We start from the raw sequence: 22,487 nt of genomic DNA on the forward strand, positions 1-22,487 counted from the left end.
GTAGATATAAATGAATATTAAATATTAATATCATTCAGACTTTGTAGACTTGATTTTTTTTTTACATAATTTAATTTCCAGTCTGCTTTCTAAAGGTTTTTAGAGTAGTATAATAATAATAATAATAATAATAATAATAATAATAATAATAATAATAATAATAATAATAATAATAATAATAATAATAATAAGCAGTGGCGCAGTAGGTAGTGCTGTCGCCTCACAGCAAGAAGGTCGCTGGGTCGCTGGTTCGAACCTCGGCTCAGTTGGCGTTTCTGTGTGGAGTTTGCATGTTCTCCCTGCGTTCGCGTGGGTTTCCTCCGGGTGCTCCGGTTTCCCCCAGAGTCCAAAGACATGCGGTACAAGCGAATTTGGTAGACTAAATTGTCTGTAGTGTATGAGTGTGTGTGGATATTTCCCAGAAATGGGTTGCGGCTGGAAGGGTATCCCCTACGTAAAAACATGCTAGATAAGTTGCCGGTTAATTCTGCTGTGGCAACCCTGGATTAATAAAAGGACTAAGCTAAAAAATGAATGAATAATAATAATAATCAAAAAATAATATTAAAACAATTATTCATTCATTTTCCTTTGGCTAAGTCCCTTATTTATCAGAGGTCACCACAGCGGAATGAACCACCGACTATTCCAGCATATGTTTTATGCAGCGGATGCCCTTCCAGCTACAAACCCAATACTGGGAAACAATAAAACAAATAAATATTGTTTAAATATTCTACATAATTAACTTTTTTATCTTCAATTTATTTAACTTATAGATTTTCACTACAACCTCATGAGAGTTGACTTTTATACAATAGTATTTCAAACTCAGGATCCAATTCAGGACCAAATATTTACTTAGTTTTGATTTTCAGTAGGTGAAAAATATTTTTGTTCCTTCTGCTGTATTTATGTCAAATGTCAGAGCTTCTAAATGAGAGCGATTGAAATTACAATATTAATTATGATTACCAGCACAACTGAGACTAATCCTAACATAAACTGCATCGCTCTCCCGTCTGAATAGGATATTCATAACATGCGAGCAAGCATTCAAACATCCACATATTTACACGAGGAGCGAATGTACAGACAAGGATAATCCGAGGTATCTGGCTTTTCATGAACTTTTATCAGCTGAGCTTCACACTGCAGGTCAATGTTTTCTTACACCTCTCTGTCAATCCCCTCATATCAGAGCAGGAACACGTTTAATACTGAAAAGGCAGATTAATTCATGTTCTTTGAGGAGAGAAATTATTTAAAAAGAAGCTATGGGTTTTTCAGTGATGTGGGAAGAAGCATGACTTATACAGCTATGGAAAAATATAAGCAGCGACTTGAAAATTCATTTTCTCTAGATTTACTAGAGATTTATTTAGAGTTGTGTGTTTGAGTACAGCATAATTCTGTTATATTTTGTAAACTGCTAATGACGTGTCTTCCAAATTTTAAGTTAAAAAAAATAATTTAGAGCAGTGTTTCTCAACCATGTTTCTGGAGGACCAGCAGCTCTGCACATTTTACCATGTCTCCTTAACCAAACACACCTGATCCAGATCATCAGCAGAGACTGACTCATAATGTGACAAAGGAGACATCCAAAACAGTGTTGGTGATCCTCCAGGAACGTGGTTAAGCAACTCTGATTTAGAGCAATTATTGTTTGCATAAAATAACAAAAATGGCTATGTTTTTCAGATGCTTATATATATTTTTAGACAATACCCAGTATTGTACACAGTACACACAATATACAGTATCCTTAGAACTTTCCTACTGTTTAAGTTGTGAGTTTTACCATTTTTTAGCCCATTCAGTTGATCCATGGGTCATGTTTAGCTTAGCTTAGCACAAATCATTGAATCAGATTAGACCATTAGCATCTCGTTTAAAAAATTACCAGATTTTCGATAATTTTCCTAATTAAGGCTTGATTCTTCTGTAGTTACTATTTTACTGTAGTTAATTATTTTGGCACAAATATTCTGGCACAATAATCAAGAAATCGCTGTGCCTGCTGCATCATGGAACAGCAGTAAAATTTCTTGATTGTAACGCCAGAATGAGAGTATATTTCCAAGCCACATTGGCATAAAAGACAGCTATTTTCATTCTCTGTCGGTCTTAGTACATGATGTAACTACAAAAAAGTCAAGTTTTAAATGGGAAAATTACTGAAACTCTTGTCAAGTGAGATACTAAGTCTAATCTGATTTAATGAATTATGTTAAGCTAAGCTAAAAGTGCTTCTGTCAGACCCTGCACTCGACTGAATGGATTCAAAAATATGTAAAATGAGCATTCATTCATTCATCCATTCATTTTCTTTTCGACTTAGTTCCTCAATTAATCTGGGGTCCCCACAGCGGAATGAACCACCAACTTATCCAGCATATGTTTTATGCAGCGGATGCCCTTCCAGCTGCAACCCATCACTGGGAAACACATACACACTCATTCACACACACATACACTATGGACAATTTTACCTTACCCAATTCACCTATACAGCATGTCTTTGGAATGTGGGGGAAACCGGAGATCTCAAAGAAAACCCAAGCAACGCCACAGAAACGCCAACTGACCCAGCCGAGGCTCAAACCAGCGACCTTCTTGCTGTGAGGCGACAGCACTACCTGCTGCGTCGGCCATAAATTGAGCATATTTCCAAAAAAAAAAATATTGTGTTCCTTTAGGAAAGCAATATTTGGTGGAGTAACCCAAATTTTCAATCACAACAAATGAAAATATTTGTTATTCTGACCAAAAATTGAAATGTGGAATATTATCAGATCATCGTACAATAAAAAAAAAAATGTATTAACAAATTTCTATAGCCAAGGAAAAATATAAGCGGCGACTTGAAAATTAATTTTCTCTAGATTTATGATTTAGAGTTGAGTGTTTGAGTACAGCATAACTCTGATTTATTCTGACATTTCATCTAAGTTTTAAATAAAATTGTCATTTAGAGTAATTATTGCTTGCATAAAATAACTAAAAAGGTGCTGTTTTTTTTTCAGATGAGTATATACATTTTTAGAAAATACAATACTCAGAAACATTTTTTCTTTTTTACTTAAGAAGAATTAAAGGAACATTCTACTTCTTTTTGGAAATAGGCTCATTTTACAACCTTCCTAAAGTTAAACAGCTGAGTTTTATCATTTTGAATACATTCATCTGAACTCCGGGTCTGACCAGAGCACTTTTAGCTTAGCTTAGCATAAATCATTGAATCAGATTAGACAATTAGCATCTCACTTAAAAATGACTAGCTTGACTTGCTATTTTTAGGCCAATGTGGCTAGGAACTATATTTTGCCGACATAATAAAGAAATCGTTGTGTAAAATTCCTTGATTTTTACGCCAAAATGAGTATAGCTCCTCGCCATATCAGCCTGGAAAATAGCAACTTTCATTTTCTGTCTGTCTTAGTACACAAAGTAACTACATTAAAGTCAACCTTAAAAAAGGAAAATTATTAAAACTCTCATCAATTGAAAGGCTAATGGCCTAATCTGGTTTAATGAATTATGCTAAGCTAAGCTAAAAATGCTTCTGTTAGATGCTGCGATCGACTGAATGGATTCAAAAATGGTAACTGTTTAATCCTAGGTTACTTCTAGGTAAAAAAAGTGGAGTGTTTCTTTAAGGAAGCAATATTTTGTGGATTTTCAATTGCAACAAGCGAAAACATTTGTTATTCGGACCAAAAGTGCAAAAAAATCATAAGGGCGGCAACACCAAAGCTCCAAAAATATACATTTATCAACTTAAAAAAGCTCTCGCAAAGCGTGTGATGTTTCAAGCATGCTGGCTCTTCATCAGAAATGTCTTACACTTTGTGAGAGCTTTTTTGAGTTAATAAATGTATATTTTTGAAGCTTTGGTGTTGCCGCCTTTATGATTTTTTTGCATTCTTTGTTGTTTAGCTGAACACCTATTTAGATTGATGTGTGTGCATTTTTTTCATTCTGACCAAAAGTGGAATTTGGAAGAAATATTATCAGATATTTAAACAATGAAAAATATAAATGCTAACAAATTTCTCAACCAAATGCCCAATAAATCCAGTGAAAACTTTAAAACAGAGAATTGCCAAACGGTCTCTAATTATTATTATTTTTTCTTCATAGTTGTGCATTTGGCTCTGTTTTGCTGTGCTGTGCCTTTAAGAAGGTTTTCTGAGGACTGATGATACCCCAAGGGACCTCTAGAGGGAGAGAGAATATTTGGTGGTCCTTTTAAATTTGGGAACACAGTATGTTTGGTCCATTTTCCCCAAGACGGAGGCCATTAAAAACCACAATCAGGACACAAGATCTGTTGGCTCTTTGGATGTGGATGTGTGCCAAATCAACAAAGAGCTTTGGGGCTCTACAGGTGTGTTTCAGGAGACTGACATTTATTTATTTAATGGTATATGCTGTTGTCAAAGCAAGTTAGAGTACTACAGCTATAAGTGCTTGCTAAGTGGCTTGCAAACAGCTAAAAGACGTGTGTGGGTTGAAACAATATTAGCATGTTGATAAAATGCTTTAGCTTATTGCTAGTAGCATTTTGTAACACATTTTTAGCATATTTTAGCATGTGGTTAGCAGGATTTAGCACATTGCTAACATGTTTTAGCATATTCGTGTCATGTTCAACAAACTTAACATGATTTAAATATATATTTATAAAATAGTTTATTTCAATTTATTTACATGTTAACTTATAAGATCTGTTGGCTCTTTGGATATGAACGTGTGAGAGTTTTGGGGCTTTACAGGTGTGTTTCAAGAGAGTGACATTTATTTATTGATTGTCATATAGGCAAGGGATAATTAACAGTTTTAACGTTTACCGCAATCTGGAAAGTCAAGATTTTAAAACCGCAAAAATTTTCTGTCATACCGTTCCTAAGGTAAATGCAGTTCTACAACTTCATTTAGTTTTTTAGCATTTATACCATACATCATTAAGTGCACAGACACCAATTTAGTTTTCATTTGCTAATTATTTGTGTTTATTTTGATTAAACCAAGAATATAAAGTATTTTTAGAAACATAGCATTTGCACACATCTTGTAGCTGCCAGCTTCTTGGATCTTTCTCCAGACAGAAAAAAAAAAAATCTCTTACTGTGACTGCTCATGTTTCACACTCATTTGTTTTACTGTATTTTGATTTACAGCAAATTAAACAATACTGTGCTTTACTGGTGCCAAGAATATATTTCCTATAATACAACTTTAAAATACAGTGACATCCCGCATAACCGTCCTATAGTAAAATACTCTTCACTTTACAGTTAAATACAGTGTAATTTACAGAAATTGTAAACAGTGTATCTCAAGCAGAAAAGGAAATGCACATCAAAAGCTACTGGTCAGCCTACGCTTCAGCAGACATCTAAAAAACAAATCACTTATAAACGAACACCTTAGCATGCTATAGAGATGAACACTGCAGTGGCTTAAATTATATCCAAAGAAAAGAAAGATATCTAAAGATGCCTTTTCAAGTTTTAAAGAAATCTGTATTTTTGAAACTGATGAAGACAGCAGAAGTCAATGACTAAAGCTGCGGTCACAATTGACTTTTCTCCCTATAGATTTCCATTCATACGGACGCAAATGCGTCAGACCGGAAACGCAGGGTCTTGCATTGAGTTTCGCAGGTTGCTGTGGTGCAAAGTTCAAGCTTGGTGAACTCTGACCTGCGAAATCGCATCACTTGAGTGCGTGAGACCAATCGAGGATCAAAACATGACATCTCTGGACAAAACTTTCAAACATGGAGCAATGGCTCGCTTTTTCAAATGTCTAACCGTACGTTCACACCGAAAGCGGCGAGAGCGTCAAAGTAGCCGGAAGTCATTCATTTTCAATGAGAGCCGGCGGCGATAAGCGGCGAGGAGCAGCGCGGCGCGTCTTCGTCGGCGTGAGCGTCGAGGAGAGTTGAAATGAAGTCAACTTTATGGTAATGAGCTATGACGCCGTTCGGCGGCAAGCAATCAGAATGAAGACGTCCACCGCTTGACAGCAGTTCAGAGAACACAGACATGTGAACTTTGGTTCCGACCACAGTTGTTCCCAAGGGTTTGATTATTGCGGTCGCCGGATTTCCAATTATTTACAATTTTTTCCTACAGGAACATACATTAAATAAGTTACTGGCGAGTTAGTGATGTTGATTAATGTTATATAAATTTATCTTAAAAAGCGGGAATCTCACGCGATGTGACAGTACAAAACAGCACTGCTGCTTCAGGATATTTCAGACATAGGGACACATATTGGATAAATAGAGCAAAGCCACACCACATGCAACTTGATCTTCCATTGTTGTATGAATTTGATAAGAAGTGCGCAACATTTTTACGCTAGAAACATGTTTTATGCAGGAATGTAACTGATATGCTGCAACGGCTCCTTTAAATATGAGATCAATGTAGCGAGTTTTGACGCTCTCGCCGCCGGAGCTGAAGGCAGAGAGCGCTGTCGCCAGGGCGGCCAGAGTGACCTTGGACGCTCTCGCCGCTTTCGGTGTGAACGTACGGTAATAAGCTTGTTTAATCCCGCTCCTTTTCGCAGAGCCGCACAACAGAATATCGCATGCTTAAACTCTAATGTGATCGCAGCTTTATTTGAATTATTTTGCCTGGATGTTTACTGTTGCAAAACACATAAAATCGTTCTTAATACAAAATATATTGTGTTCAATGGGAAAAAAAGTTTTTTTTGTTTTTGTTTTGTTTTTTACCCAGACAATTAAAAAAACAACATGTATTAGTGCAGTAATCACAATACCCTGAAACCATGATATCTTTATCCAAAGTTATCATACCGTCAGAATCTTACACCAGCTAACACTAACAGCTGAAAGACAATTGTGGTTTCAAACATTATTAGCATGTTGGCTATAGTCCTCCACTGCACCTTGGTACTGCATTAATTTCAAGGGAGCGCTACCCTGTACTAAAATGGCGGCTCTAATGACGCATTCCTTCCAATAGGCAACAACATGGTAGGTGACATCTAATGGTAATATCTATGGATAAAATGCTTTAGCATATTGCTAGTAGCATTTTGTAACTCATTTCTAGCATATTTTAGCATGTGGTAAGCAGGATTTAGCACATTGCTAACAAGTTTAAGCACAGGATTGTTTAAACTTGGTCCTGGAGAGCCAGTGTCCTGCTGACTTTGGCTCCAACTTGCTTCAACACACCTGCAAGAAAGTTTCTAGTATATCTTGTAAGAGCTTGATTAGTTGTTTCAGGTGTGTTTGATTAGGGTTGGAGCTAAACTCTCCAGGACACCGGCGCTCCAGGACCAAGTTTGGACGATCCTGTTAGCATATTATTATCACGTTGAACAAGCTTTATAGTTTGTTTAAAATAGTTTCTGAATAGTTATTTTATTTACATTTTTAACTTGATTAATACTTGATGTTTTTGTTTATATTGTAGTTTAAGTTATTAATGTAATATTTGTACTTGTTTTAATTTTAGCTTCAGGTTTTAGATTATTTTACATTATTGTTTGAATTTATGATTACAGTAGTTCAGCTAACATTTTTTAGTTATCATTTTTTTTAATTACCTTTTTAAATATTATTTTATTTTAACTATATTTTAGTTAAATTAGTTCTGTCATCAATTACTAATTCTCCACTTGCTCTAAACAATTATGACTTTGTTCCTCTGTTGAACACTCAAGAAGTTGTTTTGAAAGATTTGGTTGTGTGTTGGTTACAGTTGATAGTCACCATTAACTCCCATTGTAGGGAAAATTTGCAAGTCAGCATTAACTGGAATTGAAAGTCAATAATGACCAATCATAATGGACACAAACTACTCATTTACTACACTTGATTTATGATAAATAATGCTTCAACAATAACAATACTCAAAAATAGCCATTGTTTTTAAACTCCAAAAAAGGTCAAGCCAGTGTCACACATGATATGATTCAGGCCACACCGGACCTGACGCTGTTCTCTGATCAGTGAACCACGCCAGTGAACTTTCAGAGCTGATGTGCTTCATGGATCACTAGCTAATAAGCCAAATGAGGCCTAATTAGCCTCATAGAAACATCAAAGCTGAAGCCTAAAGGCCGCTGGAACGCTTCATTAGCAAAGAGCCGCCCTCAGAAAGAGGATGAGACCATGGCAACACGTACAGATGCATGCAGAACACATATAAAAAAGGGTCTGCCGAGTTTGGTGGTCAGAAATACTCCTGAAGTCCTCCTTTGTTAACTCTAGAAGTGAAATGTCTATATATTGATGTTAAAAAAAGTGTGGCTTTGAGTGTGCCAGTCAGCCTGTAGCAACAATGGCTCAGCCAATGAGGGAAGTTTGGGGACAAGGTTATCTTTCTGTTTGGCCAATGGCAGACGAGAAGATACCTGTGTCACTCTTTATGCCACTCTTTGAGAAGCCAGTCACAGAACCTTTCTAGGATATAAGGGCACATTTACATAATATTTTCATAAATGTACTGGCCTAAATTTCTATTTTGAACTGGAGAAATAACTTGTGTCTGAACTGCTCTCAGACACACGACAGCAGGGTCTGATTGGTGAATTGGTGAATCATTTTTGTCAGTTAATACATATACTGGAGAGATTCAGTTGTTCTCAAGCGAACAATTCACTGGTTCAAATGATCCATTCCATTCAGATTGATTCACTGATTCAATGTGTTTCAAAATGAGTCAAAAACTGGAGATCACCTGAGCTTGAGTCTCCACAACTGATGATGTGAATTGTAAGTTACCTTACATTATACCTGTAATTTTATGCAAGCGCTTAATTTGTGTACTCTACTAGTCCTGTCAGGATTAACTACAGTATAAATTGAAAACATTAGTGCTGAAAAGACATGAACACAAATTTTGCAGCTGATCGCTCACAAACCTTTCCAATCCCGTTATTTTTAAGGGATTGTCCTATAATGCTAAATTGACCTTTATTAAATCTGGATTTTAATAGATTTTGAATGTTTATTTTGAAATTTGCATTTACTACATGAATAATAACTTGGTTTAAAGTGCATTTTTTTTCAAAAACACTGTTATCGTTGTACATTAGGGCTGTGGAATTAATTGAAATTGAATCGCAATCACAATTTAAAGCGATGCTAATCACAAGAGGCTGCTATATGAAATATATATGTGCTATTTAATTTCCTCTGCCCAGAACAAATTCATATCTACCGTCTGTATGTGTGACAAGTCTTACTAACCAATTGAGTGAGCAATTCAGTTCTGACCAATCAGAATTGCGCGACTGAACTATCCAGAACACTCACAATAATATAAAAACAAATAAACAAACAAAAGCGCGGATGAGTAGGATGATGCCGTCTGCCACTTCAGAAGCATTAATAGACAAATTAATATCAAAGAAAAACAGCATATCAGTAATATGGGAGTATTTTGGTTTGAGACACTGAACAAATACAGGTAATTTGTAGGAGCTGTTGCAGAATTGTTGCCACAGCACAAGGAAATACAACAACCAGCACCTAAATTGACTATAAAATTAAATCGCAAATCAAATCGAAATCGCAATACCTGTTAAAAAATTTCCATATTGTACACTATAAAAACTATGCTAGATTGATGTCACCAACATCAAGCCTTACAATGTGAGCTGATCAGCTGAGGTTTACATTCATAATATTCATAGTGTTGGCAAATTTAAAACCACTTCATTTGGTTTTGTTTAACTCTGAACCAACAGCTGTAATCATGAAATAAAATCAAACTAATGTACCGATCCGAAACTCCTAATCTGCATTTAAAACTTGTTAAACACTCTTGCATTCTGTGTCGCCACCATGTTTAGTTAAATATTTTCAAAGTACTGTATGTAGGATTGAACCCAGTGGTTGAACTAGGTATTGCATTGCAAATTCAAATATCAAATAGTTTTTTGTTTGTTTGTTTATTTTACCCAGCCCTCTCTCCTCTGACTTGATGCACATGCAGGTTGCCAGATTGACAACACCAACATCGAGCCTTACATTGTGAGCTGATAAAGTAAGGATTATATTTCGTAATATTCTTACTGTTGGCAACATTTTTACCACTTCATGTGATTTTTATAACTGTAAACCAACAGCTTATAAAATAAACACACAAACGTATTGATTCAGAGTTCCTAGTTGGGACTTGCATTCTGTGTCGCTAATATGTGTAGTTAGATTTTTTTTCAAAGGTGCTGTATGTAGGGTTAAACCCAGTGGTTGAATTAGGCATTGTGGTCCTAATTCAAAATATCGAATAGTGTTTTTTTTTTTTTTACCCAGCTCTTCGTTCCCTGACTTGTCAGATTTACAAAGCCAACATCAAGCCTTACAATGTGAGCTGATCAGCTAATGTTTACATTCATAATATTTGTTTAATTAGTGGATTTGTATAACTGTCAATCTGCGTCGAAATAGCAGTTAACGTAGTCTTCAAGACTGAAATGAAATCCAGTTTTGATCCAATAAGCAATTTGGGATCCCGAAATCTAATTGGGTAAACGGGCAATGGGTGGAGTTACACAGACCAAAACAAAGACCGACAGTCTAAAACGTCATGCACATTTTCAAAGTAGCATAACTGACTTTAGTGTTGTGTTTCAGATAAACAAGTACATTCACTTAGCGTGATTATTTAATATCAGCAAACATATTCAAAAACTCAAAACCATACATACAGCACCTTTAAAAGGTGTGTGTCAGGGTCTGCATCAGGGATATGTGATGGACCTACTGCATGCATAAGTATAAATATTACTCAAGTAAAAGGAGTACATGACCACGTATTGTCAGCTTATTAGGCATAATCAGATTATAAATGAGCACGTATCATCTAAAATGTGAGCTATTTTCTAAAATGTAAAGCAACACTGATTGTACGTGGCAGTTCTGAAAGTTTTGCTAGGCTTACGCATTTTAATATGCGATTTAACCTTTTTCCCAGCATGTATTTTCATTTACCTAAAGGTTTTGCTGTATATATATATATATATATATATATATATATATATATATATATATATATATATATTTGTGTGTTTCTAAGCATATAGCAGTCTCTTTCTGGTATCAATCCACACTCATGTAGCTTATATTATTAAAACTGGCCCTTTTCAGCACATCGGCTGTGTGTTTTAGCTGAGCTGTGACACCAGACACATGGGATCTCTTGCGTCACTCGTGCTTAAGTGAGTGTAAGTGTGTGGGTAAGGCCTATCGCTCTCTGCTATCCATTTTCACACGCACTAAATAATTCATCCGGACACATACCGAACCGTCATATCGCACATGGGATCTCCTGCGTCTCCTGCCCTCCATCAGCCGCTGCCGACTGTTTTGGCCAAATGTCAGAGAATGTCACCATTGTAGAACGGATCTAGCACACTTTTAACTTTTCAACATGCTTCCAAACACAACATTTTCATTCATTCGCTGTTCATTTCCTCCAGGGAGCGCTTTGTGTCTGCTGATGCATGTTCAGAATATTAGTGTACTATGGTGGGTACTGCACTTACTGTACTGGTTACAGCTTAATGTTTGGTTGTATGCAGTATGTGAGATATCTTGAGGTTTACAAAGTTACTGTTCATTATACAGCATGATTAAATCATGACATGGATTTAAATGATTTTATTTTTTGTGAAATAAGTCTTTGTGTTTTTTAAATATTTAATGACATTCCATTGAAATGGAAGTTCAAGTCCATGTTTTTTTTCCCAATAAAGAAGACAACAATATTTATTTAATGGTACATTTTTATTTTTTTTAATGGAAATATGGAAAGATTGAACTACAGTGATTTATATTTATACAACAGTTCAGTCTGGTTCTCGAATCTGAGCCGATAGCTGTGCAATATTATCCAATAACAGCACTCGTACAGCCTTTTCACCCTTGTGTATTACTCCGCCCACATAGAGTGACATCAGATAATAGACTCACTACAGTTTGACAAATATTGCAGCTGTTGGACAACATAATGTACTTTTTAGGCTTTTTAGGCAAAAATGTTGTTGTTTAGATTGCAACTATGCAGTTAATTTATAAGTAAAGTGCCTATTTAAACAGTTTATCATTTCTAAGATTCGCATCCATCAGCCTGTCATACTGAGCAGAGCAAAAACGGTTGATGCTCCGCCACAAGATAGTGACAGAAAGCACATAATAACCCCTTAGAGGAAAACAACTCAGCGTGATTTCAAACTACAGCTGATCAAATCATTATTAAAGGATAAGTGACTTTCTAAGTAGATCTCTCTCTTTTGTATGTTTTAGTGCTGTATTTATACCATAGTAATCTGCTAGTGTTTGCTTTGGCTTTTTCAAGGTTAATTGTGATATCCCGATTGCATCAGAGAAAAACTCTGTAAATCTCTGTAGACTGGTGGCATTTCATGGCGTTCAGCTTTATAATCTTAAACTGTGAGCAAAATCACCTGTTTTTGTCATGACTTTAGATATTACACTAGAAAATCATTCTAATACCAGCTTGAGAAGTTTCATTTTATAGGTAATAAAAAGGCATTTAACTAGTAAATAAAAGACTTTTTTTTTTTTTTAAATGTCACTTTAGACAGTTTTTTTGGTTTTTAACAAGGTAAATTTTCTTTTGTGTGTGTGTGTATGTGTGTGTATATATATATATATATATATTTTTCTTCTTTTTTTTATATATATTTTTGTAAAAACCTCTAAATCCACCTATTGATACAAGACAGTGTAATTAATTGAAAAATCGCTAAAGATGCAAATAGAAATTATTTTACTAAACGTACAAATGACCTAAAATACATAAATCTGTCAAGTAAGTGGCGGTTCATTCTGCTGTTATAAACCAGAGAAACAGCAGAAGTAAAATGAATGAATGAATTGTGTCATTAAGTGCATTAATCAATAACATTAAAATTAACATTAATCAAATTTTAACAAACTGTTGTCATTTCTGGTAGTTGGGATTTAGATTTAATGCAAGTAGAACAATGCAAACATTGTAAGAGAAAAAACGTTATGAATGCATTACACTTCTGACTTTACAATGTGTTTTCTATTTCTTATAATGCAGAGTTTTGAGGTAAGAGACATTTTCATTTGCCATTCAGTGACAGTCAGAGAGGCTCAACCAGTTCATCAAATTCCGTCTTTTAAAATCGAAATTGAAAGCAAAATAAAACAGTCTCCTCATAAAAGCCAGTGTATGGCGCGCTGCTACATTGAAAACAAATTATTTGATTTGTGCATTCTGATTGGTTCCCAGGATATAGCTGCTTTTGCTCTCAAAGGGCTTTTGCATCTAGCTCTTCATACATACATATACATATATATATATATATATATATATATATATATATATATATATATATATATATATATATATATACATATATATATATATATATATATATATATATATATATATATATATATATATATATATATATAAATGCCATTTTAGTACGAAAATGATCCACATCTACACTGTTTAACTTAGCATTTCAGAACAGCCCTTGTCCGCTGAAAACACACATCACATGACCACACACACTGTCATACGCTCATCTGAGCTCCAGTGAGCAGTGCACGTTGGACGGTTTATCAAGGATGTACTGCTGAGTCACGTTTCACTATAGTTGTTAAAAGTGATATTTAGACATCCCAAGTCTCCCAGAAGTTCCAGGAGTCTCCCGGATCCCTGCAAACGAGTGATAATCTCCTGGTCCTCTAAGTCGTGCACCCTTCTCGCCCATCACCACCAGATCCCTCCTCGCTCTTCAGACACGTCGCGCGCACTCTGTCAAACACCGCCTCCAACCCTAACCCCCGCTTTTTACATGATGACGACGCCACCGTCCATCACAATGTTTCACATTAGACATCGTACGATGCCAAATTGGTGGACATTGCCCAATCCTACCTCCTAATATTAACAATGGTGTGCTCAATCCACATGATTGGTTCGAGCCGGGGCGCATCCGGCCAAACTCCTTTATCCAGGTGATGTCAGGTCATTTGCGACAAACAAGGAAAGGTGATGTGGGGAAAATGGGAAAATGTTTGCATACTCCTAGTTTGATAAAGACGAGTTCCGTGCTTATCTGAGTACTGTTGCATGGTTGTGCTTGATTGATTTATTTAACTACAACTGTTTATTAACAACTGTGTATTAAGTTAAAGGTTTGATATGGATTAGAACTTGAAATTGCGATGAGGTCTTAAAATATTTTGAAAAGGTCTTTAAAAAGTCTTATTAAGGTATTGAAATCACCTTTAGGAAACCTGCATATACCCTGGCAATTTTTTAATACAGTAAGCTTTCAAGTGTAAATGATTTTCAAAGATTTTGATATTTCTGAAGGCATAAATCTGATTTACCATTTACATTTCGTCTGAATTATTCTAACGACCAAAAATAAGTCATTTTTACGCTGCAGATTGTTTAAATACCCTCCTTATTTTTTTTGTCATTGTCTATTCTGTGTAAAAGTGAAGTTGGCATCCTGTCATCACGGCATTGAGCTGCAAGAGCATTTTTCCAAGTCCCAACGGTGTCAACAGAAAACCCCGAACATCTCAAGAGAGCCGATAGTGTCATGTGCGTCTGTTCAACACCAGCAATCACCCGTGCCATTAAAGATTGAAGAGCAACAGTCTCTTTCAGCACACTAACATTACGCCAAGGCAAACAGCAAGAGTGGAGACTGGAGGAAAGAAAAGGGCAGCGAGAAAGCTAGAAATAGACATTGCATGAAGTCAGAACCATGCATTTGGTTTTGCGACAGTGTTTGGGTCGAGCTGGCGCTTTTGGTTGTCGCAGGACTCTGACAGATAAACAGACGGATGTGTCGTCCCCTCAGTGGAGGAAATCTGCTCTCCGTATAGAGCCAAACTGACATCAGAGAGACCATGTGTGAACGCAACATGCGACAAAACAGAGAGAAGTGCGAGTTCTCCTGGAAATGCACATGATGACACAATGTAGAGCAAATGCATGGATGCTGAGGCTGGGAGATTTTTACGATTTCATTGATTGATTTTGATGTAATGTTTTGAAAGCTAAATGGTACAATTAAATATGTTGTATATGCAACAGTGATGATAAATGCAATAGCCAAACGAATGAAAGCTTGTTTCTAATAATAAATATAATACAGAAAAACTAATTTGTCAAAATTGGACTCTCTTTGAAAATTAAATTTTGGAGTCACAATTTGGACTTGTAAAAATTGTGTGCATCTCGAATTTTTAAATTATGAATATGCAAGTGGGTGTTTTGCAACTCTGACTTGTTTTCTTAGAATATTTAGATTTTATGAGTTTTACCTTCAGATTTGAGGTGTAGAGATATAAACTCAGAAATCTGAGGAAAAAAAAAAAGTCAAAACTCTGAGATGTAAATTCATAATGGCGAGATTGTGAGTTTTTGGATGTATAGTCGAAATGCCAATAAGTTAAAGGGATGTTCACATAGATATTTTTAAAAATATTGGAAACCCGGTAGCCATTATCTTGCGTAGTGTAATTGGCTTACCTATATACAGTTGAAGCCAGAATTATTAGCCCCACTTTGAATATATTTTTTCTTTTTTAAATATTTCCCACATGATGTTTAACAGTGCAAGGAAATTTTCACAGTATGTCTGCTAATATTTTTTCTTCTGAAGAAAGTCTTATTTGATTTATTTCGGCTAGATTAAAAGCAGTTTTAATTTTTTAAACACCATTTTAAGGAAAAAAAATTATTAGCCCCTTTAAGATCATTTTTTTCTGACAGTCTACAGAACAAACCATCGTTATACAATAACTTGCCCAATTACCCTAACCTGCCTAGTTGAGCTAATTAACCTAGTTAAGCCTTTAAATGTCACTTCAAGCTGTATAAAAGTGTCTTGAAAAATATCTAGTCAAATATTGTTTACTGTCATCATGGCAAAGATAAAATAAATCAGTTATTATCTTCAGTTATCTTCTCTCCGTTAAATAGAAAATGGGGAAAAATAAACAGGGGGGCTAATAATTCTGACTTCAACTGTATGTCAGGGGTTACTGGTTTTTAACATTGTTCAAAAATATATTAATTCATGTTTAACAAACAAAAGAGAAACTCAAGCAGGTTTAGAACTGATTGAGCGTAAATAAAGTATGATTTTTTAGGAATGAACTATCCCTTGGATTGGTGAAATTAAGGATTTTTTTTTTTATTTTCTGCAAAGATATTTAACAGGTGATTATGGGTACAGTTAGTTTAGTTTATCCACCTGAATTAGTTCAAACTGTCCATTTATATCGTGGTGCCCAAACTTTTTCGTATGAAGGGTCAAAAATCAGTTATCACTGAGAGCCGTGGGCCGAAGTTAAATATACCAAATTACATTAAAGTTGCCATGGGTAATTTCATAATATATTTAAAAATAAACATCACTTTAAATTGTATTAACTAATGCAGTATAACCTTTTTAATTATAACTTATTGAAATAAAAACAAAGACAATGACATTTATTACACAGTGGAGTTCAGCGCTGAATACACTCGTTAAGCAGAATCTGCCTTTGCCATGATTTGCTCACCACAGTCTCTGCATTGTCCTCTGACAGCATGCAGATTTTAAACTAATTTAAATGCTGTAATTTAAAACAATTCATCTCAGTTAGCTTTTTTAACAATAAAACGAACAAATAAAAAGGTTGCATTAAATTTGAAATGACAAGCTCTAAACCATCCCCATATCTAGTCCATTTAGAGCAGAGATGCCCAAACTAGGGCCTGTGGGCCAAAGTTGGCCCATGGTAACCTTTAATTTGGCCCGCCAAAGAGACAGAGAAGGTTGGGGCAAATGCTTTTAACATATCGTTATTTCTAATTTAAAGTAAACCTTTGTTTGTTTTATTGTTGCAAAAAAAGTAAACTGAAATTAAATGTTTGAATTAAATGTTGTGCATAAATCAGATTTGTAAAAAATGTAAATACTGTTACGCGAAGATACCTGTTACGCTAACGAGCGATCGTTCTCCGGAGATCGCTGGTTTTCACTATACTTGAACTTCACTTCCGCATTTCCCAAGACTACATATTCATACATGCACTTCTTCCCAACACGCACGCCTGGTCATCCATCTATCCTGATTGCAATCACCAGCTGAACCTTGTCACAGACTGATATCACACCATACATAAGCCACACATTCACGCTTCCAGTTTGCCGAGTCTTGTTTGCTTTCAAGTGACATTACAACGCATTTCCCTGTCTTCTCAGAGTTAGACCCTAGCCTTGTATTCACTGTTCTCCTGTTTAGCTGCCTGCCTTTTGACCTGTTGCCTGTTTATACGACTACGATTCTGGACTGCCTGCATATACCTGTTAACACCTGATTTGACCACTGCTTGCTTGACAACATTGAATAAACCAGCATATTGGATCTTACCTTCTGTTGTGAGTGTCACTCCCCCCCAGTCGTTACAATACCGGACAATGCACAAGACATCGACAAGCAAATCAATAAATAGGTAATTATATGATGTAAAAATATATTTATTTTATTATTAATAAGATTAAAGTATTTTTTCTATTTATTTGTAAGTCTTAATAAATTAAAATTACCATGGCAACAATATTGTTGTCACATTCACCAGCGATCTCTAACCACCAGAGGTCGCTGGAAAACATTCTCACTCACAGAACTACAAATGTGTTTGTAAATGGACTTCAACTTCATACATGCTCTTCGCCCACACACCTGCTTCCTCATTTAGACTGATTGCACTCGCACCACCTGAGGATTGTCAAAGACTGATAACACACTATTTAAGCAGCACACACACTCATTCAGTTTGCCGAGTCTTGTTAACTGTACTAGTAACACTACAACGCGTTCTCCTTGTCTTGTTATCTTGTTTATTGACCTTAGCCTTGTGTTGTCTTAGTCTGCCGCCTGCCTTACGACCTCCCGCCTGTTATATGACTACGATTCTGGACTGTCTCAATATACCTGTTTACACCTGTATTGACCATTGCTTGCCTGACTACGATTAAACCTGCATATGGATCCTACCTTCTGTTGTCAGTGTCACTCCCTGTGGTTACAATTGTAAAAGTTTGGGCACCCTGATTTAGAGCAGATGCATGAAACATATTCTGATCATCATTAAAATCTGAACAAACACTGCAAACTTTTTCTTTTTTCTAGCTATCACCAGCCTCATACATCCAGCATGTGGATTTTAAGGTGAATCACTAAGGCGCCAGAAATAAAGTTGGCTCTCGCTTTGACAAAAAAATTAGCAAAATAAAAAAAACAGCAATAGAAAAATGGAGGCTGAACTCTGCTTGACTCCTTTTCACACACACACATCATGTTATACGAAATGACAAACATCATCCAAACATGTCATTCTGCAGAGAATACGCCTTTGTTGGAGAGGTGTGACAGAGCTTTATCTGTTCACTGTGGCGCTTTTTGACAAATGACAGCTCTGCCGCTATTTTACAGCTCGCTGCGTGCGTTTTCTGTATGACGTGACGACTTAAATCTATACAATGCAGGAAATAACGCCTGCATAATCCGAAAGATTTATATTAATACAACTTTTTTTTCCTTTCCCCACTTAATAAATCTTACTTTTTAATTAAAAAATAAATCAGTTGTACCCCCAGGAGATAGCTCCTCTCGCCTGGTTCTGGGGGGCTATTCTTCAACTGAAAGACCTCCGGAGAGCAGTGCATATGGAAAGCGCAAGATCTGCCAAGAAAAGATTACACGTCCATTGTCAGCTCTTAATAATTTGGCTTTCTAAAAGACCAAATAGTTTGTCAATGGTTTCTTTTATAACACACCTCACCGCCTTCGCCGCGCACCAGTTAAATCCCTCTTTTGTCTGTCTGTCACACACTATTAATAATGTCTCTCTCCAAAACACACACGCACGCATTCGGAGACAAAAAGCAAGCGAGTGAACGAAAGAGAAAAAGACCTTGTCTACTGTACTATGAGTGTGTGTGTGTGTACATTTGTACGTTTGAATAGATATTGAACCATAACACAATAAAGCCAGTTAATGCGTCTGCTAAAACGGCGTTAATCATGTGGAAAGCAGACAGGAGGGAATTGAAGTGATTCTGTGGCCTAGTGACCAATCGGTTCCTGACCTCAGTCCTACAGAGAGGGTCAAAATGTCAGCCGGCCAGTGCTCTGGCATCAAATCGCTCGACAGATTTAGGTTAAACTCCGGTTAACGCACAGATCCGTCATTCAGAAAGATACAAACCGTCATCCTTCTGGAAGCTACTGAACTTCTGTGTGTTTGAGTTCTTGTGATTTATGAGGACACAAATTTGCACAATGATATGGGTTTGACCTAGGTATTACAATATTGGTGGACAATGGTAATTTAATTGGTTTAAAATCATACTTGATGGGTTGTTTTCATATTCAAAATTTGCCACAGGTTTCAGTGAGGATTGGGTTTAGGGTTAGGAGTGGAGTAAGGCCATATAATATGTGGATTTTGCAGTATAAAATACATTACGTCTATGGAGATACCTCAAATCACAAAAAAAAAAACTATGTGATTTATGAGGACACAAATTTGCATGATGACATGGGTATGACCTAAGTATTACAGTGTTGAGGTGGTTTATGACTACAACTGTAATTTAAAGCGGTTTAAAGTCGTACTTAACGGGTTTATGAGGACAATCATAATTTAAAATGATTTAAAATCATAATTAACAGGTTTACGAGGACAATATTAATTTAAATCTGTTTAAAATCATACTTAATGGGTTTCATATTCAAAATTTGCCACAGGTTTCAGTGAGGGTAGGGTTTAGGGTTGGGTGTAGGCAGGGCCGGAGCAAGCTGAGCTGCCGCTCTAGGCAGAGGACGTTCATGCCGCCCTCAACCACAATGTGAAAACGAAAGTGACCGGTTATGAAAGTGAAGTGAAGTGTCGCGGACCTCTTTTCCAGCGCACTATTCGCGGATCTAACTGAGGAAACACCTAACTGCGCGGATACACCTATATATAGGTGGCCTCTATGGACGCGCCGGCCCTGGGTGTAGGGTAAGGCCATATAACAAGCAGGTTTTAAAGCATAAAATACTTTACACCTACAGAGACTTCATAAATAAATAAAAAAACAACCTGCGTGAGTGTGTGCTTGTTTATGTGATTTATGTGGACATAAATTTGCATAATGACATGAATATGGCCTGGGTATAACAATGTTGAGGTGGTTTATAGGGATAATCGTAATTTAACAAGGTTTTTTTTCATATGCATTTCCACAGTTTTCAGTGAGGGTTGAATTTAGGGTTAAGGGTAGGGTAAGGCCATATAATAAGCAGGTTTTACAGTATAAAAAACTTTACGCATATGGAGAGACTTCATAAATCACAAAAACCTACCTCAGTGTGTATGCTTGTTTATGTGATTTATGAGGACAAACAAATTTATACATAAATGTAATAGTACGTAATAAATACATAATAGTATATTTGCATACTGACATGGGTATGACCTGGGTATTTCAATGTTAAGGTGGTTTATGGGGACGATCGTAATTTAAAACAGTTTAAAATCATAATTAACAGGTTTGTCATTTTCAAAATTTGCCAGGTTTTAGTGAGGGTTGGGTTTAGGGTTAGGGTAAGGCCAAATAAAAAGTGGGTTTTGCAGTATTAAAATGCATAATGTTTATGAAGATACCTAAAAATCACAAAAAACCACTCTGTGTGTATGCTTATGTGATTTATGAGGATTATTTGCATAATAAAAAGGGTATGACATAGATTTTACAATGTTGAGGTGGTTTATGAAAACAACAGGTTTCAGTAAGGGTTGGATTAAGCGTAGGGAAAAGCCAAATAATAAGCAGGTTTTACAGTATAAAATACTGTACGCCTACGAGACTTCATAAATCACAAACACCAACCTGTATCTGTGTGTGTGTTTGTCTATGCTTGTTTATATGATTTATGTGGACACAAATTTGCATAATGACATGGGTATTACCAAGGTATTATAATGTTGAGGTCATTTATGAGTAGATGGCTTGTGTACTTGTAATTTAAACCTGTTTAAAATAATTTTTAATAGTTTTTTTCACATTCAGAATTTGCCACGGGTTTCAGTTAAGCAAGTTTTGCAGTAAAAAATACACTGTCTATGCATATGGGAAGCAACCAATATAAACCTCTGACAGTGCCACACCAGCAGACCATTTAAGCCAAACCGCGCCAATAAACTTCAATGTTTTTACATCGATGTCCATTTATAACATCAGACAAGTGGAAAATGCATTCTGTCTGTCTCCTCTGTACTCTTTTACCCAGTCAGATTAAATGTTTCATTTATACAAATGGACATTTTGCCTAGAAATGAAAGTTCTGTGATTGTTTACACACCAAACATTTTTGACTTTGCAAAAAAATAAAAGATGTTCTGAAGAATAATTTTTGGACCTCATTGGCTTTCATTAAGAAGACAAAGGGAAAAAACACGTTCTTCTTTTTTGTCACAGGTTTTGGTGAGTAAATTAATACAGAATTGTAAATTTTAGGTACCTACGTATTTCACAAAGGTTTTCAGAGATATTTCTAAAGCAGTGCCATAGAATAACCATTTTTATTTGGTGTTTAGTTGACATGTATGGTTCTCTAAAGAACATTTAACATTCATGCTACCTTTCCAACACACAAATAGTCAATACAGTAGGTGTTTTAGGTTATTTCTGAAGAACTATTGTATTTAAAACAAAAGATTCTTTGGCATCTATGATTGTATGAAGAACATTTAGCATTCATTAAACTTTTGCACTTTACAAAAGGATCAAAATGGTGTTTTGTAGGATTTCTTAAACAATGCCAAGAATCATTTTGGTGTCTTCATGTTTCTTTTTGGACAATATGGTTCTATGATGAACGTCTACCAAATAAAATATATTTCTGGTGCATAAATCATTCTATACAATGTAGGTTTGTGGCAATTACTTAATTTTCTGTTTATTAAAGTTCCAAATAAGGCCTTTCTGTCTATATGTATTAAGTGTTTTGGTAGGGCTGCATTATATTGGAAAATTTGACATTGCGATGTTTTGTTTTGCTGTGATATGAATGCAATTTCACTAGATGACTTAAATAGCTCTATTTGGTAAAAATTCCGGTACAGAAATTGAACAATCCAATATATTATAGTACTACATAGCATCGTCACTGCATGAATAATTAAATAAAATATTTTTATTATAGTTTCAAATGGTACAATTGCTTCCGCCTGAATGGTTTAAACTACCCTGATGTGCTCAGGTCTTAAAAACATGACATTTGCTCCATTATGGTAAAAAAAACTCCTATGGCTATATATATATATATATATATATATATATATATATATATATATATATATATATATATATATAAATATATATATATATATATATATATATATATAGTCAAATATAAT

The 22,487-nt window shown here is 35.6% G+C and overlaps 1 protein-coding gene and 3 long non-coding RNA genes across 5 annotated transcripts in view; 2 read left to right on the forward strand and 2 right to left on the reverse strand.

Annotated features, from left to right (window-relative positions):
- Positions 1-22,487, forward strand: part of LOC147838080 (uncharacterized) — a 982,747-nt gene that overhangs the window by 599,524 nt on the left and 360,736 nt on the right. The window lies entirely within an intron of this gene.
- The window catches only part of mmp16a (matrix metallopeptidase 16a (membrane-inserted)), a 106,945-nt gene that overhangs the window by 82,286 nt on the left and 2,172 nt on the right, over positions 1-22,487 (reverse strand).
- LOC137489263 (uncharacterized) lies at positions 993-15,185 on the forward strand. Its single transcript, XR_015525222.1, has 4 exons — positions 993-1,111; positions 4,147-4,393; positions 9,965-10,046; positions 14,514-15,185. It is a non-coding gene; the product is annotated as an uncharacterized LOC137489263 (long non-coding RNA).
- On the reverse strand, positions 3,084-10,168 carry LOC147831117 (uncharacterized). The gene is made up of 4 exons (XR_015525231.1): positions 9,043-10,168; positions 6,553-7,168; positions 3,669-5,817; positions 3,084-3,611 (listed from the first exon to the last, which is right to left on the reverse strand). It is a non-coding gene; the product is annotated as an uncharacterized LOC147831117 (long non-coding RNA).

The sequence above is a fragment of the Danio rerio genome, chromosome 24, assembly GCF_052040795.2.
Source record: "Danio rerio strain M-AB ecotype USA chromosome 24, GRCz13ab, whole genome shotgun sequence".
NCBI classification, from domain to species: Eukaryota; Metazoa; Chordata; class Actinopteri; order Cypriniformes; family Danionidae; genus Danio; species Danio rerio.